Raw genomic sequence first — 16,683 nt, 5'->3', positions numbered from 1 at the left:
GCACAGTTATACATCATCAGCAACTAACATTAAAATCAGTTGCCCTATTGCAGTCTGTGCATCTCAGCTTTTAGGAAGCATACCTTGATCCATCCAGATTAATAGGGTACAGCAGCCAAATGAGGAATTTACTACCTCTCTATTAAAGATATGATCAGGGTTCACTAAGGTGGCATTGAAAATTATATTAAAACTTCCCTAAATATTACAATCATAACTTGGTAAACTTTAGACCAAGGGCCCAGATTTTCGCCCCCAGCTCGGGTGCACAGAGATGGAAGAATTCCTGGTTCCACAAACATGACTTTTAAAAATGGTTAAAAACAAAAAACTGCGGATGCTGGAACTCCAAAACAAAAACAGAATTACCTGGAAAAACTCAGCAGGTCTGGCAGCATCGGCGGAGAAGAAAAGAGTTGACGTTTCGAGTCCTCATGACCCTTCAACGTCAATTCTTTTCTTCTTCGCCGATGCTGCCAGACCTGCTGAGTTTTTCCAGGTAATTTTCTTTAAAAATGGCTATCCAGACATTGGATTGTAAATCCAATGGGGGAGCTGGGGGGATTAGAAGTCGGGATGAGTGAACTGGCAGAACTGTGGAGGATGCCAGGTGTGGATGAAGGCTGGGCAGAAGGCCCAAAAGCTGTTCCAAAGTTTAAAAATAAAGTTTGAAACATGAAACACCCCTCCAGCCCTCATCCCCTCATCTCCCCACACACTCCCCATGAACCATGGGTTGCCCCATGCCAATCCATGTTACCTCATGCCCCCACCTACCCCTTAATTCCTCATACCCTCCATGCCAAACTATGCCCCCATGGCCCTTTATAGTCCCTATGCCAACTCATGCCAACCCATGCCCCACCCCACAACCACCCTTTTCCCTTACACCTACCATTCTATCGCATCTAGTATCCACCACAGGCAGACCTCAGTACCCATGCAGAAATGAGATAAATAAAGTTCTATAAAATAAAGTTCCAAGTGTCCATTGCAGACTTGACTATATTGAAAAAGCACTCTCATTCATAAATATCCATTTACTACATTTACATTCCTTCAATGAAATAAAGCCTTATAACAAAAAACATTCAAGTGCACAATCCATTTTAACAACAAGCATTGGATTCATAGTCCCACATCAAAGAGCCTGTAACCACTTGCAGCTCTCAATCAAACTGTGAACTAGCAGGCACCCTACTGCACTAATGCATTAATGGAAGCCTTCAGGCTTAATTCAAAAGACAGAGTGAAATAGCAAACAGTCATTTTTTTTTAACATTCCAGACATTTATTTTCAAGAATTTAAAAGGCAGGACTTTTAACTGTCTTGACAGCTAGATAGCTCTCTTTAACAGGTGTTTCTGACAATGTTGACAGTTGATTTTAACAGATCTGTTAACAGTTCCAATGAGCTTGACAGTTAATGAGTTTATGCACTTTTTATGCAAATTTATGCCTAATTTTACCAATTCCAAAGGGCACCTGACTTACTCCAAAAGGCACCTGACCCCCCACCAAAGGAAACCTGCCCTCCCCCAAAGATGTTCCGGGACCAGATCCAAAGGATACTCTGGTTATCCCAACAATCCAATAAGTTCAGACCAGCTCTTATCAGGTCTAATCTGCACACTTACTCCTGGTCTACCAAAATCCCACCTCAGTGGAGGCAGCTGCTGATTTAAATGACCAGCTGCCTCCATAAACAGCACGTGCCATGCCCCGAATCCCACCCCTGCAAAAATATGAAGTGCTATATTTGGGGGTGGGGTTTAGGATTTTCAGGCATTTCTGCTATTTTCAGCAGGACTGAGAGCCTCTCTGTCATGATGAAAATCTAGGCCTTAGCCCTGCAAAGATTTAACCTAAATGATCATACCAAGCTCCATTAGGTACTATTTATATTATTGAGTTTGTAACACTATGAATCTGGAATCACAGGCAGATGCTGCTGGTATATAGGTACTGTTGTGTCTTACCAAATTTCAAAGAAGGTAGGAGTGGGAGCAGGGAGGGCATGGAATGAGAATATTGCTTCAATTCTCACTTTTGTTTTGCTGCAATTGGAAATTATTTGGAAAGTTTAATACTCTTAGCACTTACTTTTTCTTCAAAATGCATTATCTTACACTTTCCCACATTAAGTTGTATTTTTCACTGCGTATTCATTCACCTATGTCTGTGAAGACTTTTAACAGTCTTCCTTGCTCTGCAAAACTTTGTACTTTTCTGTCTTCAGTAAATGTTGAGATTGTGTTCACTATAACTACATTCAAAAACCATCTTTATATGCAGAGAACAAAAGTGGAGTTGTACTGACCCTTGGGACACCCAACTTCCAGCTCTTCTTCAATCTGAGCAATATCCATCTACCCAAACTTATCCACCAATCAACCTTCGGTCCATGCTGTTATTTTCTTTTAAATCATACGCCTGAAGATTTTTAACAAGTTTCTGATTATTGGACATCTTCTGAAAACCTATATATCCTACATCCACTGGATTATCTTTATCTTTTCCATCATCACTTCTAAATTTTTTTTTACATTTGTCAAACATAACCAACCTGCCTTTAGGGAATCCACGCTGCCTGTCCCGAGTTATCTGATGTATCTTCACAATGCCTATTAAAATTTTCTCTCAAATTATACATTTTTAAGAGTTTTTCCATAATTGATATTGGGCAAAATCATCTCAGATTTGCACTAAGTGCGGGGGTGGACAGGTAAAATGATGTTTTACTGGCCGGCCGCAGTGTTGACTTTTCACACTGTACCATCCCAAACCTGCCACATTGGTTATGCATTCCCGGGAAATATACCATTTCCATGGCGGGTGGACTCTGCTTCACCCTCCACACCATCACCTCGCCACTTCATCACGTCGGGTGCCATATTAAAAGTCCAGCCGTATGCACATTTTTCAGTACTTCCAGTCCAGCACTGGCACTCGGGGGCCTGCTGGGGAGAAGGCATTTGTAAGGTCCAAGTCAGGTGATGAACCTTTGGATTTGGCCTTCCAACCCATCCTGGAGGAAGGTGGAGGAACATCACGCAGAGCTGTTGAAAGCCCTCAGCAGAGTGGACGTGAGTTGGAGGAGTGTGCCTGCCTGCTCTCTGATGAAGTTGGTGCCCACATGTGGGTGTATGGAGGTCTCCATGGGAACGATGGTGGATGCCATGGAGACCCTGGCCCAGTAGAACACAGAGTAATGTGCAGTTCCTGCAGTGTTAATGCAAAAGGGAAACAGGGCACCTCGATGTCTCTCCAGGCGCTCCTTCCCCTCAATGAGTCAGGTAAGGGCCCTCAGACACCCAAAGAGTGGAGGAGCAGCAGCTGGACACCCCTGGGTCATCCACTGAGCATTCTCACAGGCTGTCCTCTCCCTCCAAGCCCCCTCAACCTGTGAGCCCCTCAAACCCATCCTCTGTCACTGCAGAGGGAGCAGCTTCCCTTGAGTGATTCTAGAGGGAAGAGTGTGTATGTGGCAGGGCCTTTCGGAGCTTCGTGCAAGCACTCTCCCACGCATGCAGATCCTTCGCATATCACATTCACCTCAATGTCCTGAGCATTTTGAATGCTGCCTGCTGGGGTTCACTTTCAGTTATCCATCTGAGCTGACCTGCATCTCCGCCAACCCACTCCCATGTAGCTCCTGATCTCGCCCACCATGACTCTAGTTTCACTTTCGATTTGGACAGCATGGTCTGGATTCACTTTGTCGTCAGCTCCCCCACCCTTTCCCCTCCCCCAGTTACATATTTCCTTTCCTCCATCACAGTTGACCCCTTTAGCTTCACCCTTCCGTGACGTACCAGCCACAGCCCTTTTCTTTTTGGGGATATCCAGGTAAACATGCACATTCCCTTCCTTCCCAAAAATCCCACTCCCATCCACAGTAACCTCCCCAACCTCCTCCTTCCCACCCCAGGGCCCATGCCTGTCTCCGAGTCACAACCAACCACCCTCGCTGTCCCTTTTATCAATGCTGTCGAACCCTCACCCTACCGCCTCACTCTGCCCTCGGTCATTCTCACCATTCCTTTGTACCATGCCCACACTCAGTTCGCTCCCCAGGAAGCAGACATGACCAATCAGAGTCCTCCCTTGCACACTCACCTGCACATTCCCCTCTTTGGACCTTTCCCCACTCTGGACCCCTTCCCCCCCGGAACCCCTCTCCCACTTCTCACCCCTTCTCTCCCCCTTAGTTCTACTACCCCCTGGACTCCTCTCGCTTAGACTCTCCCCCTTCCTCCACTCTTACTCCTTCCTCCCCCTGGACTCCCTCCCCTCTCTGCACCCTTTCCTCCACCTGGACTCCCTCCCCTCTCCATACTTCTTCCCCTCTCCACATTCCTTCCCTTACACCTTTCGCCCCTCTTACACCTACTGCCCCAGTAGTTATCTCCTCCCCTATTATTCCCTCCTCCCTGTACTCCTTCCCCCCACTCCAAACTTAATCCCCTCGACACCTTCACTCTCCCCTCCCAACCCCACCCTCTGACACCTTCATTACCCCCCTCCCAACCTCACCTGCCGACACCTCTTCCTCTCCCAGCTGATCCTAGACCTTCCTCTCCCATCCCCTCGACCATCGTCCGTTATAAGCATCAATGGTGACTATCCAACTTCCATGTGCTGCTGAGTAGCAGACCCATGTCCATGAGAATCCACCCAGTGTGCCATGGATGTTCCTCCAGTGTGTTGTTGCTATCGGACTCCAGCATCTTCTGCTCCTTAGATGTCCGTGATGTGAGCAAGGCCCTGGCGGTAAGTTCCGACTTCTGCAGGTTACACGTGGTGAGACATGTTCTACACCAGCGTGCTTTCCCACCGAAGTGGGTGGACGATCCAGGCGGGGAGGTGACGATTCCAGCAGGCTGGCCTTATAATGATATGCTGATCTATTACAATGAGGCTCCCAATGTCCAAAGGTGGGGAATGCAACCCACCATCGGCGGGCAGAGAGAATGATCACAAACTGGCTTCACAACGTCATGAAACTGATTTTTGGCTTTCTCGCCATATTGTCAGCTTGCAGCACTGAACACGCCCGACGCCAGCCAGCACAGATGATTCCGCCCATTAGATTAATCAGTCTACAGTGACATAGCTTAGCCTTTTTTTAGCCTTTTCTCCCTTCTTGATCCAAGATATTCTATTGACTACTCTCCAGAACTATGGAACATTATGGAAAGCTGAAAGATTGTGGCTTCTGCTATCTCTTCTCTGACTTCTTTCAAAAGCCTAGGCTGCATGTCATCAGAACCCAGGGACTATCCACTTTCAGCTGTTATTCGTTTTCAGAACCAATTTCTTTCCCACAGTTTGTTTTATCCATATTCTTGTCAAGTTCATCCATGTCCTTACTTCACTATCATTTGTAAAAACTAATGAAAAATATGCATTTCATTCCCTAATTTCCAATTTCTTTTTATGCCCCTCCATTGGTCAGGTTAAGGAGAGGAAGATTAGGAAGGTCAATGCAATGTTACGGCCAGTTGAGGGGGATTGAACTGGCTTCCCTTTAATTCAGCCCCCTCAGTTGGTTGCAACAAGGTTTTTTTTTAATTTATTTTCTTCGTGAATGCCTTTCCAATCCAAATGTATTTATTTGTTAATAAGGAGTCAATCAAACCAAGTTTTCTTGAGTAAAAGAAAGGGTACATTTAAACCCCCAGGAAAAAAAAAATCATAAAGAAACACATACACAGATTAGAAGTAAGAGAGTTAGAGCCCAAATAAAAGTTAAAATAATGTACGATTAAGCCCTTTTGCTTGTCCATGAGGCGTAGTTAGTTGAACATTGCAGTCATTTGAAGTGAGGTGGTTTCTTTTATAATCCTGATGTTGAATTGAAGTTCAGGTACTGTACTTTGCTGGAGACATTCTTAGCTTTAGAGAGAGAGAGAGATTTCTTCCTTTTTTCAGCAGTTCTTTTCCAGATGACTTTGATGATTTCTCTTTGTTTCTGACTTTGCAAGACCAATTCTTAAATCTCCTGTTTGTGTGTTCCCAGGGAAGTATTCAATTAACATGTCTTGCAGTCATTGTTGTAGGCCAAATAGTCACAGTTTTTGGATCTTTCGTCTCAGAGACATTTTGACACTTTTTGAGATAGTAGAAACCAACAGGGTATGGGGCTATTTCGTCCTCCAGCAGGTCCGGTGGGTATAACTGGCTAGGTAGCAGCTCCCATTGCCTTGATAGAATTACAGTGGATTAAAAGTCCAGCATTTTGCATTTTAATGCCTTCCTTTTACGAATCTTGGTTTGACATGGACCTTGACACCCCGCTCCACAACACTCCCCACCCCACCACAGGTATGAAATTACACGCAACATCTTAGAACAGGTCTGCGGTGCAATCCATATGGGAAATTTCCAGAAAAGTGATCACTTACAATTCCAAACATCAGGTGACTGCTGGTATCCATCTTTGGTCAGTATCTTTTCTTGTATTTTTTTTAAAATGTCCCCTTTAAACAGTTCAATATGTCTTTGGTTGGCTGGTGAAGTTATAGATGGGTCTCACTCAGTCACCATTTCCTGTCATCGTGACAGTATGGCTACAGACTTAGTGCAGGAGAGATAAGATTGCATTCTTTCAGCATTAGAATTCATTTTTCAAACCTGTGCTTTAACTCCTTCTCCTTCGACTGCAAAACCTCAAACATACTTTTATCTATGTCAGTTCCAGTATGACATGTTCCCCGGCATAAATTAAGGAGGAAGAAAATCCCAGTTGGGGAGAGGAGGCAGGAATTCTAGGCCAGGGGAGGCCCTAGGTGTATTTGTGGTACTCTATGTGGAACTCCTGCCCATCTTGGCTCTCGAGGAAACTTACAAAATAAAATTGGAAAATAGAAAAACTAATTTTTGGGCATTCTTCTGGCAGCAGTCCCGTTCTGGCTCCAGGTTAAGATGGCACCTCAATGATAGATCTACATATTTCAAGCGGATTTTGCTGGCTTGGGCAAGTATCTTTGCCAACTACAATTTGAAATTGCAGTCAGCTTTATCAGGGTGGCAAATGATTAGGTAATTTTCCAGCTCCATTGTAACTGCCTCCCTCGCTGGCCTCTGAGGGAATTAAAACCCAACCCTGGCTCTTAGCGGATTGCAATTCTAGCTGGTGCTGCAAAATTTGGCTACTTACTGCTTGAATGTAGTGATCTTCAGCTTCAGGGACACAATTTTCCAACACTTAGTGCATGTGTGCTTCCTTTAAGCATGAAGGGATCCAACATGGGACATGGATCACACTTCACACACATCCCAAGGGTTCACTGCACTGCTGTTCCTCTGAGTCTAACCTCTATACATACAATTGGTTAGAAGGTAAGCATGTCAATTTAAAAAGTACATGCATATTGGCAATGATTTATATAAAGCTTAAAGTCACTAAAACTGAACCAGAAAACTAACCCAAAATATTATGATTAATGCTTTCAAATTTTAGCTTTCAATCTGTTTCAGTCAATTTAACTGAAATTGCAACATAAAATACAATGTTGCAAATTAAATTTACTGTACTGTTTAATTGGCAAAATCATTTTCCAAAAATAGTCCTATATTTTCAAATTTTCTCTCCTGCATGATTGAAAGTATTGACTCAGCATGAGATGCAATTTCACAAGCGCTTCACTTCTTGGTTACTTTCCCCCCATTCTTCCATTGTATTTGAGCCGTCATTGAGAATTAATGGCTGTTTTAGTGTAAATGGAATAACAGTCTGACTTAATCCTCTTCTCACCTAACATCTGCACTTACCCTGGATATAGGCAGGCACTCTGGCTGATATTATCCCTTCTCAGTTCAGGAGTGCTGAGGTCAGGGATTGAACCAGGACCTTCAGGTCTGAAATGCTCAATTCTACATTGGCTATTTCCACTTAACAACTGAAAAGTGACATTTGTGATATTACTGGGCTAACAGAGTTATTAAAGTTAAAGTCTAATTTGCATATTTTTGCACAAAATTGGATTCTGTTAGTGTTTCACCGACATGAATACAGTCATCAAACTCTAAAAATAATTCTTTTAATGATCTGATATGAGGTGCATCAACATGATAAGGTGCCATGGAAATTTTGGTAAGAAAAATAAAGGAGTTCACATATTACTTACAAAATAAGGATCTGCGAACACGAAGACATAAGCCACTAAAACTGGTGACTCAGGTCAATAAGGCCATAACAAAAGCAAACCAAGCACTGGGGTTTACTTCTAGAGGGATATGTTAAACTTGTGTCAAAACCTGGTAAGACCACACTGCAGTTCTGGTCGCCATATTGTAGAAAAGGATATAAAGGCACTGAGGCAAGTGCAAAAGATATTCATAAGGACGATACCAGAACTGTGAGATTTATCTCTCAGGAAGGAATAAACAGGCCAGGTCTCTTTTATAAAGGGAAGGCTAAAGGGCATTTAAAATTATGAAAGAGTGGACGGATGTTTCCACTTGAGGGGAAGAGCAAATTGAGAGGCCATAAATATAAGAAAGGGGCCAAGAAATCAAATAGGGAATTCAGAAAAAACTTCTTTACCCAGGGAGTGGTGAGAATGTGGAACTTGCTACGACAGGGAGTAGTTGAGGTAAATAGCATAGATGTGTTTAAGGGAAAACTAGGTAAGCACGAGGGAGAGGGGAATAGAAGATTATGCTGATAGAGTTAGGTAAGGAAGGATGATAAAAGGCTCAAGTGCAGCATGGATGCTAGAATGGATTGATGGGCCAAATGGCCTGTTTCTGTGCTGTATATTTTATGTAATCTCTGTAAAGTATTAATATTTACTATATAATTACTTTCAGCTGAATGTATGAAGTTATCAATGTCACTGAACAGAACGCAACCCAATTATAAATCCCAAAAATTGAAAATTGAAAGCTGGGCATTAGACATTGCTTCAGGAACACCAGGCAGGAAAGAAGAGAAAACCTTATCAATACCCTCTGAACCCTTCTGGAAAATAATAAGTGTGTTTGCTGGGATTGGGATTGTATGTTATATGCTCCTGTATCCTACATAAAGAATAATTCTGGTCCCACGGAACTGGAGGATAACCAGGGACCATAAAACAAGATCCTACAAGGAGCCAGCCTCTTCAGAACTGGAAGAGACAAAATTAAGGAATAAAACCAAACCTAAAAATAGAAGGCCTACTTTTAACTTTTAAATAAAATCAATAACTTTTGAGCCTCTGTTAATAAATGAAGTTGTCTTTCAGTTTCTATTTAAAGTAAACAGAATAACTGAATAATTTATTTCTCTCATTTATTTTGAAAGATGCAAATTATTATAACTGAGTTGTACGACTTTCCTGAGGAGTTAGGCATCACCTTGTCTTCTTGAATCACCACAGCAATGTTCACCAATGAAAAGCTGAACTGAGAATTATTGACTGAAGTGCTTATTGCAACGGGTGCAGTATCAGAATCACCATAACATCTTCTTTTATTGAAGCCATGGCAACTTGCCTTTGTGTGCATTCGGTTCAGCTTTATCAAAGTGGCCAGATGCCAAATTCAAATAATAAACCACCAACAGCTACACTGTTAGCATTCACACATGTTTGAGGCTATTTTCTGTATAAACATGTAAAACAGGGTCACTTGGAACAGAAGGAGATCAAAAGAAAACAAACCTTGATGTATTTGTGGAGCTAGTTGACACCTGGCACAAGCCTTATCTGTTGGTATTTCTCAGAACTCCTTAACACAGCTCTTTTAGCCTGGCTTCCGTCATTGCACTGATACTGTACTGTTTTTGATTAAGTTTCTTTCTGTAATCCTTTGAACCCTTCAGTAGCATTTCCGAGTGGGTGGTTTTTGGTGTAGAGATAAGCTAGTTCACTCATTCCTTAATGCTTAAAATTCACCCATATCATTAGAGAACCAGGACTTGTTGTGCAACCCAATCCCCTCCTCACTGCACTGGGTGTAACTGGGATACAGTTCTACAGGCATCAGCAGCCTTCTGGCACCTCCTACAAATATGTATACGCCTACGCAGTTATTGTCAACAGCATCATAGTGAAGCTAAAGCAGAAAATGCTGGAAAAACTCAGCAGGTCTAGCAGCATCTGTGGAGAGAGAAACACAGTTAATGTTTTGAGTCCTTCTTCAGAGCTCTGGAGAAGGACTTGAAATGTTAACTCTGTTTCTCTCTCCACAGATGCTGCTAAACCTGCTGAGTTTTTCCAGCGTTTTCTGTTTTTGTTTCAGATTTCCAGCATCTGCAGTATTTTGCTTTTAGCATCACAGTGAGGGTTGCCAAACCTCCAGGATTGCCCTAGAGTCTTCGGGAATTACAGATTAATCTCCAGGGCGTACTGCCGCAGGCATCCCAGGAGAAAAATCATAGACGACGAAAGAAATTAAGTTTACCAGTGTTTTTAGGTTTCTTTGAGCACCTTTGTTTCTTAGTTATGAAAATATCCATCATGGGAAAAAGACTGTTTGACTGACCATCAATATTCATCCAATCACGTAATAGAGTCCATTCACATGCTGCGAGTATGGACATGTTAGGTGAGTAATGGAAGGAATGTGGGGTTGCTGGAGGCAGGAGGTCATGTGATGACACCTTCACGATTATGTACAACCAGAGTTGGCAACCTTTATTACAGTTCAGCCTGATCCTGCCCTTAACTGTTTGGAGCAGATATTCTTAAAGGTTGTGGGAAACACTTTTCTCCTTAGCATAGTGACAACTGCAACAAGGCAAGGGAACAGCAGGAAAAACATTTAAATTAGGCCTGCTGAACATGCAAAATGCTTGAACAAAAATCATTTATCTATGCCACAATATATGGAATGGCAGGTTGTTTTCACACTAGTGCTGATACATAAGATTAAATGTGTGTATTAAATTGAAGTTTTCTGTGTCTACCTGGAGGTCAAAGGATAGATCATAGCACATTAACTGCCCTTTGAAAGTGGATGGTTTTATGGATTTGGACCAGAATGCCCTGATCCCTGTAGTATGCCTGTAAATAAAATGGAGCAGCTCCTTAAGGTACCATCTGGTCAGTAACTTGATCTCGAGAAATCGCTGCCAGAGGAGGTTAGTTTATGAACTTTTCAGCTTGGCTTCTCTTGTAATTTTTTTAGTGGATTAGACTTCCAAAATTCTAGTGGATCCATAAAAGTTTCTTTTTAAAAAAAGCCACTTGATACTTAGGGAAAAACCAACAAATTCAAACTCTGACCACAACTGAAAAGATCCCACTGGAATAGGTATACACAGGTCCTCAGGTGAGGAGAGATTAGACTCAGCTGGGATATGGCCCAGTGTTGGAATAATCTGTTGACATTTGCTGTTTAAACTTAAGACATGAAGAACTGCTTGATTGAGCTGTAAGAGGGAAGTTATTAGCTAAGAGTCAATGGAGATTAAATTCAACAAGTGGTAGCTTAAAACATCAATCGCGAAACAGCAGCCTGTTTTACACCCGGCCCAATTTTGCCTTCAAGAAAATTGGACAGAAAATTTAATGAAATACATGTTTTACATTATTAATTTTCTCCTTGCTTACCTATTCTGAAAGCACAATCTGTTTGTCTTCCTGGCACAGTTTAATTCACTCACCAGGGACACAGAACTGATCCTACCACAAATAGTTGGCTATCGGAAGAGATCTTGATTTACATTTGAGCCTCGGTTTTGCATCTCTGCCTATTAGAAATGCTTATTGAGCAGGAAACCACTGCTATAATCTATGCCTATAAACCCATTAAATTATTTGGATGGAGTTAATGGCAATGGCCTTAAAGCTGCTGTCCTTTCTGCCACACTTTCTGAAAAGTTACAGCCTAGATCATGAACAGCTCCAAGCAAATTTCCAGCCAATCATCCTCAAAAGCTTCAAAACCTTAAAAGCCCACAAGACATCTGGGCCGATTTCATAATCAGATTCTCTGATAGAGTAGGTGTCCTCAAAGGGAGTGCATATAGGGAAACCATGGATCTGTGCACTCCTTGCAAGCAGCACTTCTTCCTGGAAGCTCAACCAGCCCTGTTTGTCAGACATATTTTCAGCCATCTACGCTCAAAGCTCTGGAATTCCTTCCAAAACCTCTCTTCCTCCTTCTGATTTCCACCCGCCTCCTTCTCCTCCTTTAAAATCCTCCTTAAAACCTACCGTTGTCACCAAGCTTTTGCTCACCTGTCCTATAATGACTCCTTCTTTGATTTTAGTACCAACTTTTATCTGATTACTCTCCTGTGAGTCACCTTGGAAGGCTTTGCTATTTTAAAGGTGCTATATAAATGCAAGTTTTTGTTGCAGCATTGTAAAAAGTATAAACATCACTCGAACTTAGTCACAAATTGGCAGAGATACGTTTTGTTTGTCACAAAAATGAAACTGGACATTTTAATAATTTTACATTTATTCCAAGGATCATTTGTCTCTCCTCTGAATATTATGTTGCAAAGGGCCTGCTTGAAAATTTTTCATTTTGCAGCATTTTGGTCTATTTTGTTGCTGATTGTTTTTCGTCCTTTTGAATCCTCACTGTGTTCAGGGTCGAAATGCAACCCAAGGTCATAGCTTTTCTGATTTCCACCCTCCTCCTTTTTTATTAGGTAGGCAATAATAGTCAGCTATTGGAAAGAGTCTTCAACTTGCTTTGGAACTTTAGTTTTACATCTGCAAGGCCGGTTGACATGGCTATGGTTCATGACTTGAAATTTGAGAGAAATTTAAATGTAAATATCAGGTGAGGTGGCAAAGACAGGCAGACTTGAATGTAACTGTTGGCCTCTGGTGGAATGCACTAAAGAATCTGTCCTTCTGCACAATTTTGTGTCAATTGCAAATAAATTTTAGGCATTTTGCTAAGATTCACAAAACTGTGATTGGAAAACAATTGTCGGAGCTCCCTGTTGGCTCAGTAGTACAGTTGAATATCCTTTATCCATACATTTGAAAACCAAACACACCTAGAAACCTAACGTTTTTTTAAATGGACCCCAATTTGAGGCAACACAAACCCCACCGACCTTTTGCATGGGAAGTCTGTGACATGAACCTCGCCGACCGGACCTGACCTTTAGAGCGGGATTCAAGTTGTTTGTCTGCACTGTTTACAGTCATACGCTCTAGCCTAGGCTTAGGCTATTGTAAATTAAGTAGGCCTAGGCCTCCCGTATATCTGGTAGCTATATCACATCTGAAAACCCAAAAATTTCTGAACGCTGGAATGCAATCGGCCCCAAGGGTTTCGGATAAAGGATACTTGAGTTGTATATATGCTGCTCAGAGTAGCGCTGAACCCTATAGGCCTGCATAGAATCAACTTTAACCCAGGTTAGTTGATCTTGGCAGGAGCACTGATACACTGATTCACTGTGCCACAATTCACCACAATGGCCCAAGGTAGAAGGAGGAAAGTTTCAGCCATGGTTTGCACTCGCTCCCAATAACTTCTGCTGGAAATGGCAAATGTTTAACTGTCGAGGGAGGGCAAAGAAACTCACTGCTTTTGTTCATATATGGCCATTATAGGGCATCATAATGGAGGATTGGCAGAGGCTGCTGAACTCTTTTCTCAAGAAGGGGGAGTAGAAATGGAAAAAACAAAGGAGGAAACATTAAGAAAAGATGAGAAACATAAGAAAATGTAAGTGTAGAGCCTTTGTAAGCAGCAAAATATACATCAGTGGAGATAAAGATTTTCTGGTGATTTATTAAGTGCAGATTTCTGTGTTAGACAAGAATGAAAATTCAATGAATATTGAATAGATTAGCATGGCTGAAACGTAAACATTTCCACGTGAGTAATTCAATCCAGATCGCACTGATCTTCACAATATGCTGTGCCTATAACACAAGCATGCTTAATTTCAACTACATTTTTTTAAGTTTCCTCTGTAATTCTTCTGCAGACACTGTCTTAAACTTGTGTTCCACAGATGCCACCCACCCTGCAGCACCTTATTATGTAGCTATACTACAAGTGAGACCCTTGACAGTAGGGCTCAGGTTTTCCTTTTCATGGCCCAGAAGAGCTGGGACAAGACTTCTATATTCTCACAATTCTGTCATGACCCCTGTCCATTTTCCTGGACAGAAATTATTATGCATGCAAGCCAAAATCCTGGCAGAATGTCCACCAACTAGCAAGAGACCATCACCACTAACAATAGAAATTCCAGTGGGGCTAGAATAGGATGCAGAGACACAGGTAATGGTGGCATAGATTGGAAGGACCAGGCTAACCAAGTTACAAGTCCATGGACTAGTTGAAATGAGATGTTCCTACTACAATGCCTACCTTCCTCCAAAAGGGCCATTAGGAATCCTTCCACCACTTCCTCAGGGATTATCACCACCGCTGTTGGTCACTGCAGGGCAATAATGGCACAGGCAGATGGCAAGGAAATAGGCAGCTTGGGTAATTTATATGGAGCGGGTCTATATAAGAGTATCCAGTGGTCATCCTAGCAGGAGTAGGGATGAAGAAATTCTATGTTGAGGTGGAGAGGGAGCAGTAAGAAAGAGAAAGGAGCAACTTGCATTTATATAATGTTTTCCATGAGATCAGGATGTTCCAGATGAAGTACTTTGGAAGTGCAGTTTCTGTTGTAAGGTAGGAAATGAGGCAGCCAATTTGTGTACAGCAAACAGAGGTAAAATAATGACCACCTCTTTCTGTTTTAGATGTTGGGTGAGAGACAAATATTGCCCAGAACACTAGGAGGACACTCTTGTTCTACTTCTAATAACTTCATGTGACCTTTTATATCCAGTTGAAGGAAAACAGGACCTGGGCTTTGTGCCTTATTGGGAGAAGCACCTTCAACTGTGCAGCACCCCCTCAGTCCTGCATTGGAGTACCAGCCTAGATTATGTGCTCAAAACTCTGGAATACATGGGACTTGAACCCAAAACCTTTTGACTCAGAAGGGAATGTGCTACCAACTGAGCCCATGCTGATATCCTAGTGAATAGGGCTCATCATCCCATCTTTTTGTTGTTTCAGCTACTATCCATTTGGGACTAGAGGGAATTTCAGAGTGCAGAGGAGAAAAAGTGGCAGTGGGAAGTAGTGAAGTATCAACTGATAATGAGGATATATCAGGGAGTTGCGTTAAGGTAGATAGAATACTTAGGGTGTTTGATAGAATTAGAGTAGGCAGCAGTAAGTCATTAGATGGGGTCAGAATAAGCAGGAAAGTAAAAAAGCCTAAATCAGGGCTAATCTGCATGTATGTGAATGCATGGAGTGTGATTAATAAGATTGGTGAACTGCAGGCACAGGTTGACAAATGTAATTATGATATTATTGCTATAATAGAGACCTGGCCCAAAGAACGGTGGGAATGGGTGTTAAAAATTCCTGGGTACAAGGTGTTTAGGAGAGACAGGAAAGGAAGAAAAGAGGGAGGGTGTGGCAATATTGATTGAAGATGGCATTGCAGAGCTGGAGAGAGAGGATGTTTCAGAGGGGTCAAGGACGGATCAATCTGGCTAGAGGTAAGAAATGAGAAAGATGCAATAATATTGATTTGTGTAGTATATAGACCACCAACTAGTGTAAGGGATGTGGGGAAAACAAATTTGCAAAGAAATTGTGAAGAAGTGCAAGAGTTATAGAGTAATCATAATGGGGAACTTCAATTACCCAAATTTAGACTGGGATAGGAATAGTACCAAAGGACAAGAGGAGTGAGAGTTCTTGGAATGTGTTCAAGATAATTTTTTTACAACATTATGTTTCCAATCCAATGAGAGGACATACACTTTTGGACCTGGTTCTGGGGAATGAGTTGGCCCAAGTGGATCAAATATCAGTGGGAGAGCCTCTTGGGGACAATGACCATTGCATCATAAGGTTTAGAGTAATCATGGGAAATGACAGGGAACAATCCAGAGCAGGGATAATTAACTGAGGGAAAGCCAGCTTTGCTGGAGTGAGAATGCATCTGAGTCGAGTGAGTTGGAATCAAATGTTGGCAAAAAAGACAGTGGTTGAACAATTGCCACCTTCAAAGAAAAAGTATCGCAGGCAATGTCTGCCCCTTGAAGGGGAAGGTTAGGACAAATAAATCCAGAGTGCCCTGGATGACGAGAGGGGAACAGATAAAGATTAAAAGGAAGAAGTACGCATATGACAGATGTCAGGTAGAAAACACAATAGAGAATCAGGCTGAATATAGAAGGACCAGAGAGGAAGTGAGAAAGCTAACAAGAAAAAGCATGGAGAGAGCATGAAAAGAGGCTGGCAGGGAACATAAAAGGGAATCCCAAGGTCTTCTATAAGCATCTAAATAATAAATGGGTGGTAAAAGAATGGATAAGGCTGATTAGGGACAAAAAAGGAGACTTGCATGTGGAGGCTGGAGAAATAAGGGAGGTGTTGAACGAGTGCTTTGCTTCTGTCTTTACAAAGGAAGAACTTGCTACCCAGGCCAAGGTGAGAGAGGAGGTAACTGGTACACTTGAAAACTTACAATTGAGAGGTGGGAGGTGTTGGAAAGGTTATCTTTACTTAAAATAGATAAGGTACCAGAACCGGATGAGATGCATCCAAGGGTACTGAGGAAATAAAAGCAAAATACTGTGGATGCTGGAAATCTGAAACAAAAACAGAAAATGCTGGAAAAACTCAGCAGGTCTGGCAGCATCTTTGGAGAGAGAAACAGAGTTAATGTTTCAAGTCTGTTTGACC

This window comes from Carcharodon carcharias, chromosome 16, assembly GCF_017639515.1.
Source record: "Carcharodon carcharias isolate sCarCar2 chromosome 16, sCarCar2.pri, whole genome shotgun sequence".
NCBI classification, from domain to species: domain Eukaryota; kingdom Metazoa; phylum Chordata; class Chondrichthyes; order Lamniformes; family Lamnidae; genus Carcharodon; species Carcharodon carcharias.
Note: the sequence above shows the minus strand (reverse complement) of the source record.